At 33.4% G+C, this 10,353-nt stretch overlaps 1 long non-coding RNA gene and 1 pseudogene across 1 annotated transcript; one reads left to right on the top strand and one right to left on the bottom strand.

Moving 5' to 3' along the window:
- Positions 1 to 407: 407 nt before the first annotated feature.
- LOC128171115 (uncharacterized) lies at positions 408 to 5,369 on the bottom strand (annotated as a pseudogene).
- A 1,441-nt stretch (positions 5,370 to 6,810) lies between these two features.
- On the top strand, positions 6,811 to 10,068 carry LOC128171137 (uncharacterized). The gene is made up of 3 exons (XR_008242014.1): positions 6,811 to 7,149; positions 8,600 to 8,756; positions 9,381 to 10,068. It is a non-coding gene; the product is annotated as an uncharacterized LOC128171137 (long non-coding RNA).
- The last annotated feature ends 285 nt before the right edge of the window (positions 10,069 to 10,353 follow it).

Below are 10,353 nucleotides of genomic sequence, written 5' to 3'. Positions count from 1 at the left end.
TCTTGTTTAATTTTTAATAATATTTTTTCTCATAATATTACTTTCATGCATGTTATATTAGAATAAGAATGACTTTACAACGAACATATTTGAAAAAAAATTAAACTTGATAATAGAATCCTTCCTGCAAAGAAAACAAGAAACAAAATAATAACATTTACTTTTAGGCTACAGAGTCAATGATTTTGTCGAAATGATAGACCTTATGATTACTGCATAACTAATAAAACCACATTGTATCCATCCATTATATTTCCTTTTTACTATGCTGAGACTTTGTACCCTTACCTTCACTATGGTTTATTCCTCTGTCTTTTCCTTTGTTAAGTATTCTGACAGTTGTGATGCTATACATGTACATATAAATGGTATGGACATAAAAAGTAAAACCAAGACTTGCAATGTTGTTATTTTTTACACTTACCGAATCCGTATTTATCTATTCCTCTGTTAAGTATTCGGACATTTGATGGAATATACAGTCTGTAGATCCACCCTCCACCAGGGTTTTATGTCGGCATCCTCTTGTCTTGGAATATGTCTGTACCCCTGTTTCCGTCTACTGCATATTCAGCCCCATAAGACGAATATGTTGACGACTGTTCCGTATGTTTACCCAATGCAAGACCTAGCAGAACTGTCAACGATATTACAGATATGTGGGAGTAGACATATGATTTTTAAATATTCAATGTATTAACACTATACATCCACCCCCACCCCAAAAGTCAAAACCCATACTTTGGTGGACATGATATATACAATTTTGGTAGTGAGCTTCCTGGTCTACATAATTATAAATTTAGTAATTAGGTCTTTCCAACCTTTCATGTGAAAGACCTTTTGTATTTCTTTTTTATCCTATTGTTTCTGGGACAGCTTTTTTATTTCTAGAGATATTGTAACTTTTTTTTTCTTTATATCATTGACAATTAAATGTTATGGTACTAAATTACCCTTTGCTTGATTACTCCAATAACTTACAAAGGTATTGCCCTTGTGTACTAAAAGCTTGTTATTGCTACTCTTCTGAAACCATAAGTGATAGAGTCTTGGAAGACCAATATCTTCAGTACACTTAGAGGGTTCTTCAATCTATCATACCGGAAAGGATCTGAGACCCCCTTCTAGTAGTTAATGCCCCTGAAAGTATTTAGATTTCCATGTAATCACTTCTAACTTTTTTACTATCAATCATAGAGACTTCGGACCAGTAAAATGGAAGTGTCTTTGACCCCGGCTGAAATAATGACATAAAAGTCAAGGTCATTGTTAAATATTTTAACTAATGAGTTTTTATATCTCCTGTGTATAGTTGATACAGAAAAACTTTTCGATTGATGTAGTAGGACCTCCTTTGGCTCCTTCCTTAAATATAATTAGAGAGTTATCGGCTCTATTGTACGAAATTCTTGTTATCGCTACTCCCCTGAAACCTAGCTGCAAAAATGTAGCCCTCTCCGATTTTTTATATCTGATGTTTACCGGAGAGGGCTACAATTCCACAGGATCTCCGTAATGGTGCAAAATTATTTCTTTAATGCGGCTGACTTCGGTCAGAAAAGATCGATTTTATATTTGTAAATAATCGATCTTACCTCGTTCTTTCACTAGAACATCGTTTCAGGAAATGGTATATAATGGTAAATTCATATTTACCGCGTTAAGTATGTTTAAAATAGGATAATTCCTATATTTAGTTCAAGATCCGCTCCTGAATTCTCATTGGCTGTCCCAAAATAAAACCGGTCAAGGTCAGTAAACATGGCGGACAAATTAAACTTGTGTTATTTACATACACGAAAAATAACTGATATATTGGCTATACTTGATATACTTGATATTTTTGGATTATTTATGCCATATACATCTACAATGTTTGAGTTAAGGTAAGAAATGCAAATGTTATTGTCATTTATATACGACTTGAGACGAAATCGTTGCGGGAGTGAATCGATCCCGCACCTGCACCTGATCCTATGGAGTTGTAGCCTTCTCCCCAAAAAAAGAAATCGGGAGAGTGCTACATTATTGCAGCTAGGGGGCACAGTGGTGGTCAAAGTTTTACATAGGAATATATAGAGTAAATCCTTAAAAATCTTCTTCTCAGAAACTAATCAGCCAGGAAAGCTAAAACTTGTGTGGAAGCATCCTCAGGAAGTGTAGATTCAAAGTTGTTGAAATCATGACCCCCGGATATAGGGTGGGGCCACAATGGATGGGGGTCAAAATCCTCTTTTCAGAACAGCCAGATGATTCTTTATAATTTTTAAGACTTTGGCTCCAGGACATTTCTTCGGCCTCACAAGAAGGTTCGGAGTTTGATGTAGCTTTCTATTCCATATATAAACAATTGTTAAGGATCTTTTTAAAAACTGCAATACCCAACATGTGATTTGACCATAAAATCATCCTGTTAGAAAAGAGACGAATGATTATAAACATAAGAATATCCAGGGGGAAAATGGATTTTATTTATACAGGATCTACATGTATTATTGTACAAAGTCCAGATAGTTTGTATTATGACTCCATTAAGCTGATTTTATCATACCTATTGTTCCTCAGGTGAGCGATGTGGCCCATGGGCCTCTTGTTAATACATGTAATTTACCTTAGTGAGAAGCATGTCTCTTGTTCAAATTGATATGCAATATGTAGGTCCCTAATTTTAAGAACATGAGAATCAGAGGTGAAATGCGAAACTTGCAGCAATGGCTACACAGTGAAATTGGAAGTGAAAGACGGAAGGTGAAATAAAACGAAAAGTTAGTGGATGGGACAAAGTATACTATACACCGGTAAATTTCTGACATGTGATGGTGCAACATGCACATGTTACCGTAGGTCAACTCTTTGCAGGAGGTCTATAAAGCTGACATATCATAAACAATGGGCAAAATATGAAAAGGCAGTAAACTAAAGAAACCACTATGTAGAAAAACTTTACTCATGCTGACTAGGTATTTTTCTCAGAAATTGGTGTTTGAGTGAGTTAAGGTATTTCGATTGTTGGATGACGTCATCGGGAGCATTCCGGACTATTTTAACGTTATCTGCTTTATTATTAGTAAAATGTGAATATTGGTTTTGACAATATTTAATCATATTAGATATTTTTTTTTAGTAAATGTTAGGTTATTTAATATGAAATGACAATTATATTTAATAATTTAAATAGTTGTTTTAGATGGAATCGCGGAATTCCATGAAAAACTGACAAAACCGTATGAAGCAGTCATGTACATACACCATAATTTAACATTTTTGACCCCGCTTGGTATTCGTTTCTTTGCATCTTTGATCGGATATATAATAATTTACAAATGTAGCAATTTTGAGTGGGTTTGAACCATAATTAAAAAAATTAAAGAGATGCCAACATGTATTTTTCAAGGTTGAAAAATTGGTTTAAAATGCACTGCAAATGCCATAATATAAATACTTGCAAGTTTTAATGGCCTTAAATTCATTATAAAAATACGAAAAACGATTGTGATTAACTTCAGTAGGATTTGCTTTTATACATGTATATGGAAATCAGACAAAAGATCAGTTAAGTTGGGGAGCAGTTGTCGCAATAATTATTCTAATAGTGTTCCTGTATTAGCTCCCACAACATGAAACATATATTTGCAACACATCCATATTTTAGTTCAATTGAAATTAAACCATAAAACATCAAGGGTGGAGAAACCTTAAATGTATTTGTGCTGAATTAAACAGATGAAATTCTAGTTATAGAGTTCCGAAGACACACATTCCCTGGCTACAGTGAATTGTATAATAAACTGGTTTCTGTATCAATTGATACAATTACTAAGTACTCTGACAAATATCTCTTATTATTGTACTTAACATAAATGTATTAAAACAGCTATATAGTTGTGTTATAAATATAATGTATTGATGGACAACTACTCAACCTACCTCGAATACAATGGACTTTCCTACTGGAGAGCGTCACACACAAATCGTCAGTAGAGCATGACAGGCATTCATCTGGAATTTGGCCAGTCTACAAGAGAATCACGGTGGATGATTTTTGGGGGGAATGGATAAGAGAGGGACCTTGATCAGATAGGCAGGTGCACTAAATATATCGTAAATATATGCGAGCGCTCTCGAACATTTGCTCTACTGAGCTAGCCTCAGGTGTACATCATATACATGACATTGTTTGCTTTTGTTTAAGGCAGGAGCGGATCCAGGATTTTAAGCGAGAAGGGTGCAAGTTTTAGGAAGGGGTTTTTTGTAGGGTAAAAAAGGAGTATTCGGTGATATATCTTCTCGTGATTATACTTTAAATGTGTAAAAATAAAATCTATAATCTTTCAAGGTGTGTAGATAACAGACAACCAGTAATCCCTTTAAAACTCTGTGCCTTGCAGAAATATAAGATTTATTTTCTTGTTTTCGTCTTACATGTACGAGTAGCTGTACATGTACACTAGTCAGTAAAGAAAACGTTCAATGAGATGATTTTAAAAAAAATAACAACGCTAACTTGTACTTTAAAAAATGGAGGCGTCGTTAATAATGCTAGCTAGTATAACCAATATTACTTAGAGGTGATTGAAAGGTCACATTTTAACCAAATGAAAGAAAACCATAACTTGAATGGGTTTTTATGTACATGTCACCACTGAACATGTCTTATGTAAAGAAAATCACTGAGTGCATGCGTTCCCCTTCTTGGGTCCGCCATTGTATTGTGTGTTTTTAATGACAACATCACTTAAAAACTGTTTTATATATATATATATATATATATATATATATATATATATATATATATATATATATATATACATATATATATGGGAATCTAGTCTATGCCTTTAGAGCTACTTTGTATTGATGACATAAACAAAATTTGTATAATCACAATAATTCCCATTTCCTAAACTAAATCAGAGACAGATACATAAGGGATAAAAACAATTTTTTGCAGATTAATTGAGCAAATAATGTGTAAAACTCCGGTTTGTTTAATGTGTTAAAGACTCTTTGAATAGAAGATTAAGAGAGGGAGAGAGAGAGAAATATAAAGAATGAATTGCATGTACCTGATCGAGTTCAATTCTAACATAGTCAGATTTTAATTCCGTTTCGTTGATGGCCGACACGAGATCACACAGTAGTTCCTGTTTCTGGTAGTTGACTCCCCGACATAGCTTGGGTCTGTGTGTACATTCCCGGACACACTGCTGTTGTCCAATGATTCCAACCACCCGTACAAAAGGACCACGGTACCTCTCACCATGAACAACGGCAGCTGTCGATCTTTCGTATAATGATACCAAACAAAGCAGTACTGTTGTAAATGTCACTTCATTCAAAGATTTACTAATCAGAGAGCTAACCATTATGTGCTTGTTCTAAAGAATAAAAACAGTTAAATAATATTTCTGTTTTCTTTGCTGACGAATTACAAAATTTTGTAAATACCAAACGCGTATTGTCTTATAACTGGTAACTGATATTGATTTTTTTCTTCGTGGCTTCTTATACAATTAATTATATATATATTAGGACGTTTTCTAAAGTTCATTGAAACTGTCGTTAAACGGTTCGGAATATCAGATCAGGAAGCCCATGACCGGAAATTTTCTTTAAGAATGATCAACGTTGTCAACAGGATGTGATACTTTATTCATAGTCCTCTGTTTCTTCTATGGGGATATTTTTCATTATATTATAATCCCTTTCTTTTACTCTAAACTCTTACATGTACCAAAGTACCTGCTTAATATTTGACTTTTGTGACTTGAACAGCAGCACTGGTGTTATTTATATAATTTTAATCACTTGGTTTCCAGCTGGTCATCCATTTCCAAACCATTGCAGGCTCTACTCTAGACAACATTTTTGTATGCAACATACCACCATTTAAAAGTGAATTTGTTTTCATTTTCCGTTGCATATGCCAATTTGTATATACATTTACATAGATGGAGTTCAGAATATAAAATCAGAAGGAAAGACACATCTGTAACATCAAACATTAAAGCCCATGCGATGGTGAACACTTTAGCACATTAACAACAAATACTACTCTAGACATTATTAAACCAGTTGTTGGATTATTATAACACTCTAAATAAGATATTTTTTCTCTCTTTTTCTTAAAAATATTTTTATGAACCGGTAAGAAGTGTTTTAAAAAATCATTTTACACCTTGCATTATTGACAAATGATAATAGCTATTGAGATATGACAAGAAAGAGCATGCGAAATCATTAACAGATCAACAGATATAAATATAAGTGAACCACTTATATTGTCCCCACTTATATTGTCCCCATACCCCCCCCCCCGGGCATCCCACCCCACCCCTTAATTACGAGGAATTAAGAGAACATTATCCTTCAACAAACCAGTTCTAGTGCAGTCCATAGAAAAGTAGCCACAGCTGTATATCTTTGGTATAACAGCTAATTTATTTTGGTTGTCGAACAAATTACGTACGTGAACTTCAAATAAGTATTTACATAAGTTGGTATTTATATGTTCGTCAGTTCAATTTTCTCTCTCATATATATATATAAAGCACTAAAAATAACCAACGACACGAACAATAAAGTAAAATATTGTCAAATTTTCGGGAAAACCCGTCCCTTCTTCAGGACAACAAAATAAAAACTACATAAGAAAGAAGAAAAACATCTACAAAACTAGCACTAAACTAAACTAAATGATATATAAAAACTAGATAATGTTTAAACACCGGATCAAAACGTGGCAGCTACATCTTTATACGCAGCACAGTTAAGGCTGGAATTTGTAGGCGGGGCTTATTTGGATCAACTTTGAACTCATGAATATTCATTAGATATGTAATTTAACGTAAATAACATCTATTTATGGTAGTTGATTAGTTTTTGGATTTAATTTCTTGTTGAGAAAGAGTTAAATCAAATATTAAACCCCTCATTGTGCAATAATGATCATTATTTACTTATTTTCAATGAAAACATTAATTGTCGTTTGGTTCCGATCCGCTCCTTTCCGACGCTTGTATCGATCCGTGACGCGTCGACTATTTTTAGCTGGTAGCAAAATGGCAGGCATGGATGTAAACATGTGCGCCGAGATGTTGTGGATTGATACTATGCGTGTGGATGTCGAACTATGCAGGAGATATGGTAAGTATTGGACATATCATTCCATAAACTAACGTACACAGTATGATAAAGAATGTAAACGCAGTACTTATTGTGTGCTGAAACAACAATGTGATGTAAGGATCGAGATGTGTTTTCCTACGACCACATCATGGCACATGTTGTAAATAATTATGAAGTTTTATTACTTTTCAAAGCACTAGCATGTCATTTTGTTACACAAATGATTATGTATATCAATACTTTAATTGCATATAACTTATTATTTTAAAGAATATTTAAAGAGAATTTAAATCCAACTTGTTGAAAACGTCTTGGACAAAAAAATGTCGATGGCGATTTATCAGCTTTTCCCCATCAGACATCAGATTTTACCTGAATGCACAACCTTCCAGTTCCGCATTGATTATTTATCAGCGACGCCTTACATGTATCAATGTAGATGATAAGAAGTGCCACTGTTTTAGACTGTGTTGGTTTATTTACATGGACTGGTATAAAATCAATATTTTGTTTTTTGCATGTTCACCAATTAATTAAAAGAAATCATTTTAACTCTGACAAATTGCCTTAAAGTATCACTTCTGACTGCTGATCCATGTGGCTTCAAATAAAAATGTCACTGCTCAGCTTGTTTACATAGAAATTAAATAGTCTTAATATTTATTTAGAATTAATTTCAATATAACAGTGTGTCATAATTATATTACCAGTATATGTAAAATTATGGTCTAGAATAAAAAAAGATGATACAACATAGGTTAATTGCTGTGAGAATAATCATCTCTGAGTCTCTAATATTGTATTGTTTTGCTGACCAGTCTTAAATATCAACATGATCATGCAGGTTGTTTAACATGTTTAATTTATCAGAACAATTTTTAAATAAAAGGTGCGGGGTACCCGTGTCATTTTAACTATCAACATGATCAGGTTTTTTAACATGTTTAAATTATCAGAACAATTTTTAAATGAAATTATTTGTCAGGCGCATTGACTGTCCTTGCAGACAATTAAAGCAATACAGTTATCCTTGTTAGGTAGCATTACATTGTTAATAGCTACAACTAGATTGTCATCACCTTCATTCAACTCGCATCATGCAATTACTGTACACCTGGCCTTCAATGACAGGGGTCAGTCAAAACATTTCGTTGAGACTTATCTGGAGTTAAGGCGGCTATGTCGATTAAAAGCTGTTATGTAGTGCACTGTATAATTTTGACTTTATTTGTTTTAATTGAACGGAATATATAATCTAGAAAGAAAAAGAGTGATAGCTTTGAGGTTTCAAAATACGACGTGCTATTATTTGTCTTTCACACCTTTATTAGCTGATTGCCAGCCTCAAAGACTGCATACTGATCAACTATTACTTGTATCGCTGCATAAAATTTGAGTTCAAGTCTAAATAACGGGTAATTTGATGATTTCATTTACACTGTAGCTTATACATGTATTTCATTTGTAGATTCCTGTACTACTTGTGTTGTGTAGAAGAGGTGAAAGATGCGGGGTACCCGTGTCATGGTGTTTGATTCCATATGCTGTGTGCTCAAGTGACTCATTACAATCAACTGCTTCAGCCCCTAAGTTGAATTTATCCAATTGCATTTAACATGTTTTTGGTAAGATTTAAAAATACAGTGCCTTACATATATATTCTGTGGGTGGAGACTACCCTGCATGTATTTGTGTGTTTTCATTCTGCTGGAAATGTAATTAAACTTGCTCTGAGAGTATACACTATATCGCAAACATTGATTGCTTAGTATTATCCATTGACGATAAAGATTGTTTTAATGGGGGGGGGGGAGGGTTCTTTCATTTACATCTAAGTCATCTTGGAGTATTAAGTTCTCTTGATTTTCTTCAGTATATTGGGAACATTTGTTAATTGCCACAAGAAAATCTGTAATGTTAATAATAATATATATTTATATTTAATATATAAAGAAATCAAAATTTAGGAAAAAAGAACATAAAATACATGTACATGTAAATGCCCAAGTGGCATTTCCAATTATTCTTCTATGTAATGGTGTGTCCATCTTGGTATATTTTGTGTTCACTATTGTTTACAAGAACTTTGAATAAACATCAGAGACTAATTCTTTGCTCATAGGGTTGTACTTTATCAAAAAAGATTTCCCAGGGTGAAAGATCATTTTTCGTCATTTGACATTGTTTAGTTTATACTGTTGTAAAGTGCAAGTACTAAAATATATAATGTTATATGTTAAACTTTGTAGGCTTATGCGTGAGACTATCTGCATCAATTGGTGAATTGGCTGGTTCAACCTCCCTATGTTCCTGCCTGTTACCCAGCTTTTCCTATGTGGAGACTATCGGCATGATTTTGTATGAGGAAAACAATTATGTGCATTCATAACCTCCAAACAGAAATATCAACATGATTATATATGTTAATTATAAATATACAAACCTAATCTTAGTACATGTATTTATATGTTGAATCTGAGCTAAGGATTTTGCAACTCTTGGTTTGTTTTTTTTAATTATTAGCAATGATATTTAAAACTTACAGTCCAAATTAATCTTTATATGCAAATATTATTTATTTAAACCATTATTTATTTGTTAACAGTTTCCTGACTATGAGTTATTTTTTCAATATTCCCTTGAAAAATGAATAATAAATGTTTGAAAATCTATGTATTTGTTGTTGTGATCAACACTCAAAATCTAGGAATTTACATTGTTCATGTATTGTTCTTTGAGTATTTGTTCAATAAGAAGGGGGTGGGGGTAAGAGTTTTGTGCTTGTCCTTTCTTAAAAATTAACAGCAATGTTGAGGAATACTTTCAAAAAAATAAACAGTAATTTTGAGAAAGAATGTGTTTTAAAATATATTTCATTCACCAATTATTGATTTAGGTAAAAAATAAAATGAAAAAATGCACGGCTTTGATTGTCGCTGAATACATGCACGGATCTTTTTTTTTTTTTTTGGGGGGGGGGGGGGGTCAGCTAGGGGGATCCAGATCCCCCCTGCAAAATTCAAATTTATTTAAATTACATTACAAAATTATACCTTGGACAACCCCTTCCCTGGCAAACTCAAATAACTGTCGTACCCCCCCCCCCCCCCCCCCCCCCCGGAAAAACTTTCTGGATCCGCGCATGGAATATAAAGAGGTAAATGCATGTCGTAGTTATCTCTCATATTTTTTTTCTTTTGATGAATTACTGTCCCACGCTGT

This window comes from Crassostrea angulata, chromosome 2 (assembly GCF_025612915.1).
Source record: "Crassostrea angulata isolate pt1a10 chromosome 2, ASM2561291v2, whole genome shotgun sequence".
In the NCBI taxonomy this organism is placed as follows: Eukaryota; Metazoa; Mollusca; class Bivalvia; order Ostreida; family Ostreidae; genus Magallana; species Magallana angulata.
This window is presented reverse-complemented; position numbering and strand designations above follow the sequence as displayed.